At 32.5% G+C, this 10,994-nt stretch overlaps 1 pseudogene; it reads right to left on the bottom strand.

Annotated features, from left to right (window-relative positions):
• Positions 1–1,800: 1,800 nt before the first annotated feature.
• Positions 1,801–2,090, bottom strand: LOC125614980 (annotated as a pseudogene).
• Positions 2,091–10,994: the final 8,904 nt, after the last annotated feature.

Here is a 10,994-nt window from a genome sequence, read left to right as displayed (position 1 = left end):
ATTGTGAATTAGCATCCACATATCAGAGAAGACATTCAATCTTTGGTTCTTTGGGACTGGCTTATTTTGCTTAGTGTGATATTCTCCAGCTTCATCGATTTACGTGCAAATGCCATAATTTCATTTTTTTTGAGTCTGAGTAATATTACAATGTGTATACACACCACATTTTCTTTACCTGTTCATCTGCTGAAGGGTACCTAGGCTGGATTCATAGTTTAACTATTGTGAATTAAGCTGCTATAAACATTGATGTGGCTGCATCACTATAGTATGCTGATTTTCAGTCTTTTGGGTATAAACTGAGAATTGAGATATAGCTGGGTCAAATGATGGTTCCATTCCAAGTTTTCTGAGGAGTCTACATATTGCTTTCCATAGTGGTTGCACCAATTTGCAGTCCAGCAATGTATTAGTGAACCTTTTTTCCCACATCCTCACCAACATTCACTGTTGCTTATATTCTTGATAATTGTCATTCTAACTGTAGTGAGTAATTTGGATTTGCATTTCTCTAACTGCTAGAGATGTTGAACATTTTTTTTCATATATTTGTTGATGTATTTCTTTTTCTGTGAAGTGTCAGTGCAGATCCTTATCCCATTTTTTGATGTTAAGTTTTTGAATTCTTTATATATCTTGGAGATTAATGCTCTATCTGAGCTGCATGTGGTAAAATTTTTCTACCATTTTGTAGGCTCTATTTCCACATTACTGGCTGTTTCCTTTGCTGTTAAGAAGCTTTTCAGTTTGATTTCATCCCATTTATTGATTCTTGATTTCACTTCTTGTGCTTTAGGGACTTTGTTGAGGAAGTCAGTTCCGAAGATGACATGGTGAAGATTTGGTCCTAGTTTGGTGTCTGTTCTAGTGCCTAAGTCTTTGATCCACTTTGAGTTGAGTTTCATGCAGGGTGAGAGATAGTCGTTTAATTTCATTTTGCTATGCATGAATTTTCAGTTTTCTCAGTATGATTTGTGGAAGATGCTGTCTTTACTTTTCTCAAATGTATGTTTTGTGTGCCTTTGTCATAACTGTATTTATGTGGGTTTGTCTCTGTGTCTTCCATTCTGTACTTTGGTCTTCACATCGATTTTGGTGCCAATACCATCCTGTCTTTGTTACTATGCCTCTGTAGTATAATTTAAGGTCTGGTATTGTGATGCCTCCTACTTCAGTTTTCTTGCTAAGGATTGTTTTGTCTATTCTATGTCTCTTCTTTTACCAAATGAATTTGACGTCTTTTGTTTTTTATTTCTTTCAATTTTTTTTTAGTTTTTAATGTCTGAAATATGAATTTGTAAGTGATAATATACATACCTAGGAAATTTCTTAGGCCAAAGTTATGGCTAAATTCGTTTTTAAAAATAAAAATTCATGTATCTGGGAAAGTAGTATCTTGAACAGCTTTTCCTCAAAGATAGTTAAAATTCCTGTCTCAAGAGTTTGTGCTGATTTCATAATACTTATCATATATTTTAGTCTCTCATTAGATTGGCTGCTTCATATCATTTACTTTGCCTTAAGAACACATATAGGCACCAACTTATTTGCTAGATGAGTAATTAGCAATGTTTCTACTCAAATTATGTGTATCTGTCTTTAACTATTGAACATTAAACACTATCATCTGATTTAAAAATTACTCAAATTTAAAATTATATCAAGGCTTGGATTTTGGCTTATGCTCAATCTTTTTTCAAAAAATAGGATTGCTGTGGACTTTTATTACTAAAAATTTGGTAATCATGTACATAAACTAATATGAGCTTAAAATTCATCATACATTTACTTCATTTTTTAATTTGACCTTCCTAGTAAATCTTCAGCTTCATTGATTTTAGCTGCTATAAAAAGAGATCCTCCTATATCTGGGTGATTTAAAAGCATAATTCATTGATGAGTATCTCTTATATTTCCTTTATTGGCTGTAGGACTCTGTAATAGCCACCACTGATGGCAGATTTTGTTAGACTTTGAAAAACTTGTTTTACTTGAGTCTCCATATACTTCATGGTTTGTAACATAATGGCCTGTAAATCCTGCAGCAGCAATGATTAGTCCAACAGCTACCACCATACTGGATATGGCTCAGACTCGGCTTGCCTACTTCCACAAGGAACATAGTTCATCCCAGTCCAGAAGACACGGCCACCACCATATGCCTTTACCCCAAAATGAAGTAGCCTACATCAATTGCTTTCAGTAGGATTATAAAGTTCAATTATATTAAATATGCCAAACTAACTTCAACAATTTTTTGACTCAATGTTTGTTCATGTTTTGTATTTTCATTCTATACTTATAAAAATATGAATAAGTACTTCTGTGTCAATTACTTTTTAGAAAAATATTAATAAAATTTCAATCAAAGCTAAGGTAAAACATGTTTGGCTTATTTGACATTTTATTTTTAAATTTTCTTTACAATTTTCTTTCATTTTTGTATTCATGTGTTTCTTTTAATTTGATTTCAAACCCTATAATAATAATAATAATAATAATAATAATTAAAGATCATTATTTACATTTTTAAAATATTTTATTATGAAAAATTCAAACTTATCAAAGATAAAATTATTTTACAATGAATAATGTTGATCCACCATGTGGATTTTTCCATTGACATCCTTTTATGTTGTTGTGGCACAAATCAGTCCATATATCCTTCAACCAACCCATACATCAATCTATTTTATTTCTGGATGCTATTTTAAACACATCACAGGAATCAGTATATTTCCTGTAAATATTTTAGTATTATCATCAGCTAACATTCAGATTTGTTTGTTTTTCTTTCATGGTAAATGTACATACAATATACATACACTGTCTTTAATTGAAGAAATGATATTAACCTTTGTATATCATGTTTTTACTTTCAGTTTTTAAAAATTCTTAATGTGTTGCCATACAATTAAAAAAAACATAATTTATTGAATGGATTTTCATTTTCATGTTTTCTGTCCTTTATGTTCATGCTGGAATGACTATATAGCAAGACTATAAAACAGCTTATCATTATATTTCTGGTAATTTTAAATGAAGTTTGACCATAGGTTGATTGAGATCCTTCCAGTTTTCTTACTAAGCTGAGGAACACAATCAATAATTACCATTAATGACTCCCTCCTATATTATAAATCAATGTAAAACAGACACATAGGTTCACTATTAATTAAAATCTAAAACAGGTTTAACAAATCTATTTAAGAGAAGACCAGAATTTTGTTCATATTTGTTAAAGAAGAGACTTTAAGGACTTAGTGTGTTAGTATTATCATTTTTTTCTCCTCTCTGGGTCTTAAAAAGCAGTTTGAAATTAAATCATATGTAACCACCAGAACAAAAACTGTCATTTAAGGACAGAATTAAAAGCTGACCAGATATAAAGTTTATAAGTAAGATTTTGTATGATAGTTTTTTAAATTGCTGCTTGCAATAAAATATACATGGATAGTTTTATATTAAATGTTAACCCAAACTGCACATGCACGTACACAACCCCCACAACCTAACTTTGTAATTTTATTTAATTTTTATTCAGTTTGTATTCACAAACATTTTTGAAAAAAATATATATAGTCTAAATTTTCAATGTTTTATTTGTAAGATTTTTTTAAATGCACATTAAGTTTCACAGAAGATGTTGAAAGCAATTTATGAAGGGAAATTTCATTCATTCATCAGTGTTCAGGAGTCAAACCTCAAGAGATATTATCCTAGTATGCAAATGACCATCACTTTTCTCAAATCTGAGATCCATCAACGAAGTACACCCTTACTGTGTACCACATCTTCTTTTATCCAATCTGCACTGAATATGTTGCCTATATGTTGATTAGTTTACTGTATGCTTACCTGTAGACTGTAAATTTCATGAGAGATATTTTACCTTTCTTAGGTTACATAGACAATTCCATGAATATAAATATAACAGGGGCTAAATTTTCAGAAAATTTGTGTTTATTTATAAGTTCTTCACTTCTAGAACTGTGTCACAAATGTAGAAGCTCAAAAAATATTTGTTGAAAAAAATTCACAAATATTTTTATATAGCATCTGGCATATTGTGCATGGGGAGAAAATATTTGTGGAATTAAAAATTATTTAGCTCACTAATAATTATATACATAAAGACAAATTTTCAAATTCAGTAAACAAAGAAATGTCACAAGTGAAACATGTTTCAGTTATAGCACAATTTCAGCATGACTTAACATGTTTTACATGTATGTATTATGTTTCTACTATAGCACATAGATTTAACACAATTAAAACACATAATAAATTACAGATGGCATTAATGAACAGAACTTTTCAAAACTTTAGTAGCAGTTTTATATTTTATTAGTGAAAATACTTTCATACAAATCATTTTGAATCAGTAACTTTCTACTTAAGTTCACATTTCAAGATTAACAGAAAAAATGTAATTTTTTTTTTAAATTACTGATATTTCCCCCAAGGAATATGTAATTGTATACTTTAAAAATATACATTCAATTTGATACCAAAATTATGCACCCACACAGACCATGAAGTTTGGACATTTAGTTGTTTTTTGTTATATTTTGTTACATAGTCTGTAACAACAGAGCTATTCCTATTTTCTTCATATCAAGAATATTTAACTACTGTGGAAGGAAAATTAAGCATTTATGTAGGTGTTTGTATTTAATTTTTTGAAATTAATTTTTATACATTGGAAGGTTAAAAACTGCCACTATATCCCACACTTTTGTTCTCATTTGACATGTTATTGTTAATTGGTCAAGCAAGTAAGAATGTCTCATTCTTGATATTGAACCACATTTTCACTTCTTGAAATCAGCTGCAGTTTTACAAATCTGTGTTTCAAGAAAGATTTACAACCATTTCTATTTTTTATTTCATGAAGAAATCCATTTCAAGTCATTATTCCTTCTTAGATCTCAAGTATTTTATAGGCTGTCGATGAAAGGAAAGGGTTAATAATGTCTCTTGTATAGAATTATCATCCATCAAATGCATTTTCTCAGCCCATTTCTTATTATTTTGAGATATTAGCAAAAATTGCAACAAGAGGCGGAGAACTAACTGTTCTCTTACTAGTACTAGTACTAGTCTCTGTCAGAAAAGAATCTTGATTTGCTGTAGTCATGGGGATTCAGACAACTATGTGTACAGACAGATTGGAGGGTTTTATACATTGATTCATATTGCTGATCTCATTTGCTGTCTTTGTAGAGGTTTTTATGGTGTTTGATATTACTGTTATCATTTTTGCCAAACAAGAAGGCAAGATACAAGAAAGCCACTATGAAATTTAAATTGTGAAGTGAACTGAATGTTAAATCTTCTTGTATTCAGACCATGCTTTAAAAGAAAATATCAATAAATTTGCAATCAAACTTTATAAGTGCAGTTATGTATGCTGCCCAATTTTAAGTTTATACGTGAATTCATAAATTCTGAATTACTTCATTTCAACACTCATGTGTAGCAACTGGTGTTTACATATATTTTTATTCTATTATTTCTAAATAAAGAAGTTCTGAAAAGAAATGCCACATTCATAACTCCAGATCCACATGGACACCAAATATTTAAATTCCAGTATCTTTGATATTATTTTCTTTGCAAAACAAATATTCTGGTGATTTAGCAAAATAGGAAAACAGGAATTTCCAGGGATAGTCTATAAGGGCAGATGATGCTATTGATAGAATTATTATTATTATTATTTTTATTAATATCTAATCATGTGTTGTATGCATCTTTATCTTTGTCAAAGTCATATTTTAGGAACAAATTTCATACAAGTAATCTATTTTTAAAACACTAATAAAATGTATTATTTAATTTTGATATTAGAAGCATACATTCAATATATGAAGTTGACTTTTACATACTTGGAAGGCTAATATGCTTCTGTCATTTATATTTCTGAGAAAAATCCCAGTGCTATTTATTGTATGGTGTTCATCTTGAGAAGAAGTGTTATGGTATGGCAAAGATAAATTCCACAATGAAGATACAGATAACACTGAAGAATTAGCATTTAATTTAGGACTATATAGGAAGATAAGAGCCATCTATAACCATGAGGTATGTTAGACACAATGGAGAAATAAAAATGAGCCAAAAACTCTTACCTAGAGTTTAGGAATCTGGGATAAGGATTCTCTTACAGCTCTACTAGAACCATCAGGTGACTGGCCATATTAACCTGGCAGTACAATATTTCACGGAGAAAGGCTTTAAGTTGCAGGTTTTCTTCTGGCCCCAGACCAAAAACTAACAAACAATGTAGGGTGCATGAAATTTCTTGCACAAAAGGTTGAGAATAACCAACTAAGACACAAACTGAAGGAAAATGAAGCCATAGCCAAACCTCACAGTGGGAGCTGAAGCAAAGCCAGTGAAGCCCCTAATAACTCCTATGGTCCTTCTAAACTGAGCCATGTGTATATGATAAAGAACCCACAGCTATCGCCAGCAGATAGCAATAGCACTAGTCTCAGGTTATCACTTTGTGAACCACAGGAATCTGAGGATATAGCACTCAAAGACCTTGTTGTTTATTTTTTGTCCTGCACCATCATGCCAACTGTCACGACCCCTTGCCCGCAAGGAAGATGCAACTCAGGAATCTTCTTTCAGCAGTTTATTCAGGCCCTTGATATTTCTTCTTCTACTCCTCGGATGCCCCTCCCAGCCTTAATAAAGCATCTCAAGCCCCAATGCAAAGCTGCCACGTGGAGCTTTCTCATAGGGTGGTGAAAAATCATGTGCCAACTCTCCCAAATAAGGAGTTGTTTGTCACAGACCACAGCGGAGCCAGCGCCATCTTGTAATGGCGACCATAGTCTGCAGAAACGGCAGAAGCGGCTCACCACAGCCAACTTATTTGATTTTTTTTGAATGTCTTCTTTCACCACCCGAATAAGTAGTATCTTAGGGTGACAAACAGAAGGAAGACTAGGGTATCTGAAAGATTCAACATTTTAACATGGAGATGCTAAACATATAGGATAATGTTTTGCTTAAAAAAGAATTTTTAAAAACATCAAATGGAGACAGAAGCAAGGTGCAGAGGCAAAGTAGTAGAATAACAGGGATGGCAGAATGATAGAAAGACAGAAAAGCCCCTTGTCCAAGCTGCCATCTTTATTTATATCAATAGATCACATTACGTCACTGGCATCAGTAGTATCTTCTTGTTCATTGTGTCATTAGGAAGGTTACAGAGTCAGCTACATTATGCAGCTTATTTCTCAGTTACATACTATACTTGCAATGTGCAATGTTAGGAGCTTTGTGTAGCTCTCAAAAAAGTCCATTGTTTAAAGTTACTGTTATGTGGACAGTTTAGGCTCAGCAGGGCAGTGCTACAGTAGCTAGGCATTGCACATGTATTAGATATCTTACTAGTTCCTCGGGGAAACAGCAGAATATTCCAAGTGTGGAAAACAGGTTGTCTGTTACCCCAGGAGGTTGCTCACCAGAGGAATGCTGTCCTGTACATTTCCACAGCCAGAATCCTCACAGGAATTTAGCTATTTTCAATGCTAAACCATGAAACCTTCCAAATTAAATAGAAACATATAATATTTATAATTTTATGAGTTTCTAATTAGTAGTATGAGCCAATGTTTTAAGCCTATTGTAGAAAGTAAGTCTTTGAGTCACTAAATCCACAGTAATTGAGCAAGGAACAGAGGCATCTATAGTTCAGTGAAGTAATGTAGCATGCTGGACCTAGCTGAGATAGAAACATGGAAAACATAACACCCGTGCATTTACTTGGATGAATAAGAGAGAAATATGTGTGCACAAACTCAAATATTGCAAATAAAGGAAGGAAGTACTCCTCTTGATGTTGGACAGAAAAGGTTGTAAACCAAGGAATTAGCAGGAAGCAGGTTTATTGGCTGTAACCAGTCACAAAGAAGGCTTCCTCCTAAATCAATTCATTCCTATGAACCCAGAGTGCAGAAATTTTTAGAACTTCATACCCACTGTGTAGGGGGTTCAAAGGCTCACTTTAATTTATTTTGTCTGTCTGATTATTATAGCCTGTGTTTCAAGAACTGTGTTAAGTAGAAGTGTGAAAGAGGACATGCCTATCTTTTTTTTTCCAGTTTTTAGATGGAATGCCTTCAATTTTGCTCCATTTAAAATGATGTTGGCCTGAGGCTTAGCGAAGATAATCTTTATGATGTTGAGATATGTTCCTATTATCCCTAGTTTTCCTAGAGTTTTGAACATGAAGGCATGTTGTATTTTATCAAATGCTTTTTCTGCATCGATTGAGATGATCATATGATTCTTATCTTTGTGTCAATTGATGTGATGAATTGAGTCAAATGTTGGCTGAAGTGTCTTGACACTTTGTGTGCTGTCCCTGTTTTTCTCTTATGTTCCACCCATGAGAGGAAATTGGAGACTGTGTCACATCTCTTCTTGTAGGCACCTATGTTCATCTGATTTTGCTGTGCTGCTGGACCTATGACCTCAGCACTCTGGTGGGTTCAATTAAAGTTTTGGTTGTCCAGATTATTAAGTTTTTATTTTTTTTTTACACTAGGAGTGCTGATCTTTCCATTTTTCTACATCCTAACCATAAGGTGGAAGACCTTTCATATCACCTTTGACATTGAAATAATTATGTAATATATAATGAAGATCAAATTTAATTCTAGTCAAACATGAATAAAATGTACATAATTTTTGACCAGATTGTTCCTTAAAATTTACTATAGCACTTTGGCATTTAAATGTAGTCACTCAGATTTTCTCTGAGTTTCAGACTCCCTCTCTTTGATTCAAAATAGAGCAATTTACATGACATTTTACTTATTTTCTTGGCATTTAAAACTATTGGTTTGTTCTTCATATGGAAATTTTTTGAAATATTAAAAGTGGCCAAAGTGTATATAGATTTTAATTAATTCATACAAATTCACTCTTTACTATTAACTACTGTTAAAATAGCTTTTAGTGAAAACAATCATTCTTTGAAGCAAGATTACACTTGACAGCAATGTATGCATGCTTATAATTTTTCTGACTTACATTTTTTGAAGTCCATCTATCTATGAGTCAGTAATTTGCTAGTAAAAGCCAGCTCAGTCAGATGCATGCTTAGTGCTGAGATGCACTAGGAATAGCTAAAGATTCCCCATCCCTCTTGGAACTCTCTGTGAGATCCTTCAGTTATGACACTTGAGAGTCTTCAAAGCATTTTGTTCCACAGAACATTACTCTGGAAAAAAATGTAACTATTTAACCTTTTACAAAAAATTCTCAATGTTCACATGAAGGTAGAAAATGCTTTTTATTTTCTCCATCTTTGATATTAGCTGCATGTATTAGTTGCTCAAAACTAAAAGGAGCTCTGCAATTACCTAACCTGTCTCACTGTTTTTATCAAACTTATTTGAGCAAGAATCACTTTCAAATATGTTATGTCAACTTATATCTTAGTATACAAAATACCAGTTAGGGTTACAGTGATCTTTAACATTTTTTTTAATACTTTTATTTTATTTATTTATTTTTATGTGGTGCTGAGAATCAAACACAGTGCCTTGCATGTGCTAGACAAGCACTGCACTGCTGAACCACAACCGCAGCCCTCTAAAATAATTTTTATATATGTTATTGCATTTTGAACTTCCAGGCCTTTGTGAATCTGCACCAAATTTAAGTTGCTTCTGTTCTCACGATTCTCTCTCTGCTGAGAGTTCATCACTCTAATGATGTTCTTGAAAAACTATAATTTTTCTAATTAGTGACTGTGTCCTATTTGAACCACTGAAACTAAAATCTTATCAGCCTACTAAATAGTTACTGGTTAGTTAACAATGCTCTTTCATTCATATTAATTTAATGGCAAGATTACTTTAATACATATTTCTAGATTGGTAAATAAAAAGGAACAAAATGTTGTGCATTCTGTATTCTTATTATAAACCAGCTGATATATTTAACACTTCTAGGGAAAATTATCAAGCAGCATGTTAACTATCTTCTTGTTACTTAATCTTGGAATACACTATGAAGAAATGGCCTTGTGAGAAAAGCAGCACTGAACATCAAAACCTAAAATTTATAATGTCTACTCCTCTCTTTTATTTTTGGAGGATGTGTGTTGTTCAACACATTTTATTATCTATGTGTATGGAATATTACATAAAATCAACTCTTGACCAAAAGTCAGTGAAACAGACCTTTACCATTCTTCAGTTCTAGCTGCATACATATCTATCTAATGAAGTTTATGCTGTTGTTCCCCATATAAGTTTTACTTATATCACATAGCAAAGCATATCAATGATTAATTACATTAAAGTCTTTTTATTACACACCTTCTGGCCATAGTTGAATTACGTTCCTCTGGCTCAAGGTCTCTCATGAAGTTGGAGTCAATCTGTTGGCTCCAGGCAACAAGGTTTAACTATGTGATTATCCACCCTAATAGTGCTGACTATGCAGGCTTTGAAAGATCCTCTTCCAAACCCACTAAAGTAGTTGTATTGAGCCCTCAGGTTTCCCTGACTTTTGAGGAGATATGTCAGTTTCTCCCTCCTCACAGAACTGCTTTCAGTGTGGTTTCCTATTTCTTTTGAGAGAGATTATAGAAAGAGAAGGCAAGACTGAGCCCGTATGAATGAAGCCACAATCTTCTTATATCCTGTTCTCAAAAGAAATATTTCATTACTTCTTATGCATCCCATCCATTAAAAGCAGGTATCTTTATCCACCCATATCCAACAGGAGGAAAATACTCCATGTTGGGAATACCAAGAGGCAGCAACAATTGCAGGCCCCTTTAGAAACTGTCTACTGCACATATATCCTTTCTGCATTTTGTGAAAATAAAATTGTACTTCAATTTTAGATTAATATTTTTTCTTTCTTATTTTCTAAATAGACGAACTGCTATGATACAGGTATATATATATATATATATATATATATATATATATATATATATATATATATAT

Source organism: Marmota marmota, unplaced genomic scaffold (assembly GCF_001458135.2).
Source record: "Marmota marmota marmota unplaced genomic scaffold, marMar, whole genome shotgun sequence".
Taxonomy (NCBI): Eukaryota; Metazoa; Chordata; class Mammalia; order Rodentia; family Sciuridae; genus Marmota; species Marmota marmota.
Note: the sequence above shows the minus strand (reverse complement) of the source record. Positions and strands in the feature narration are given on the sequence as shown.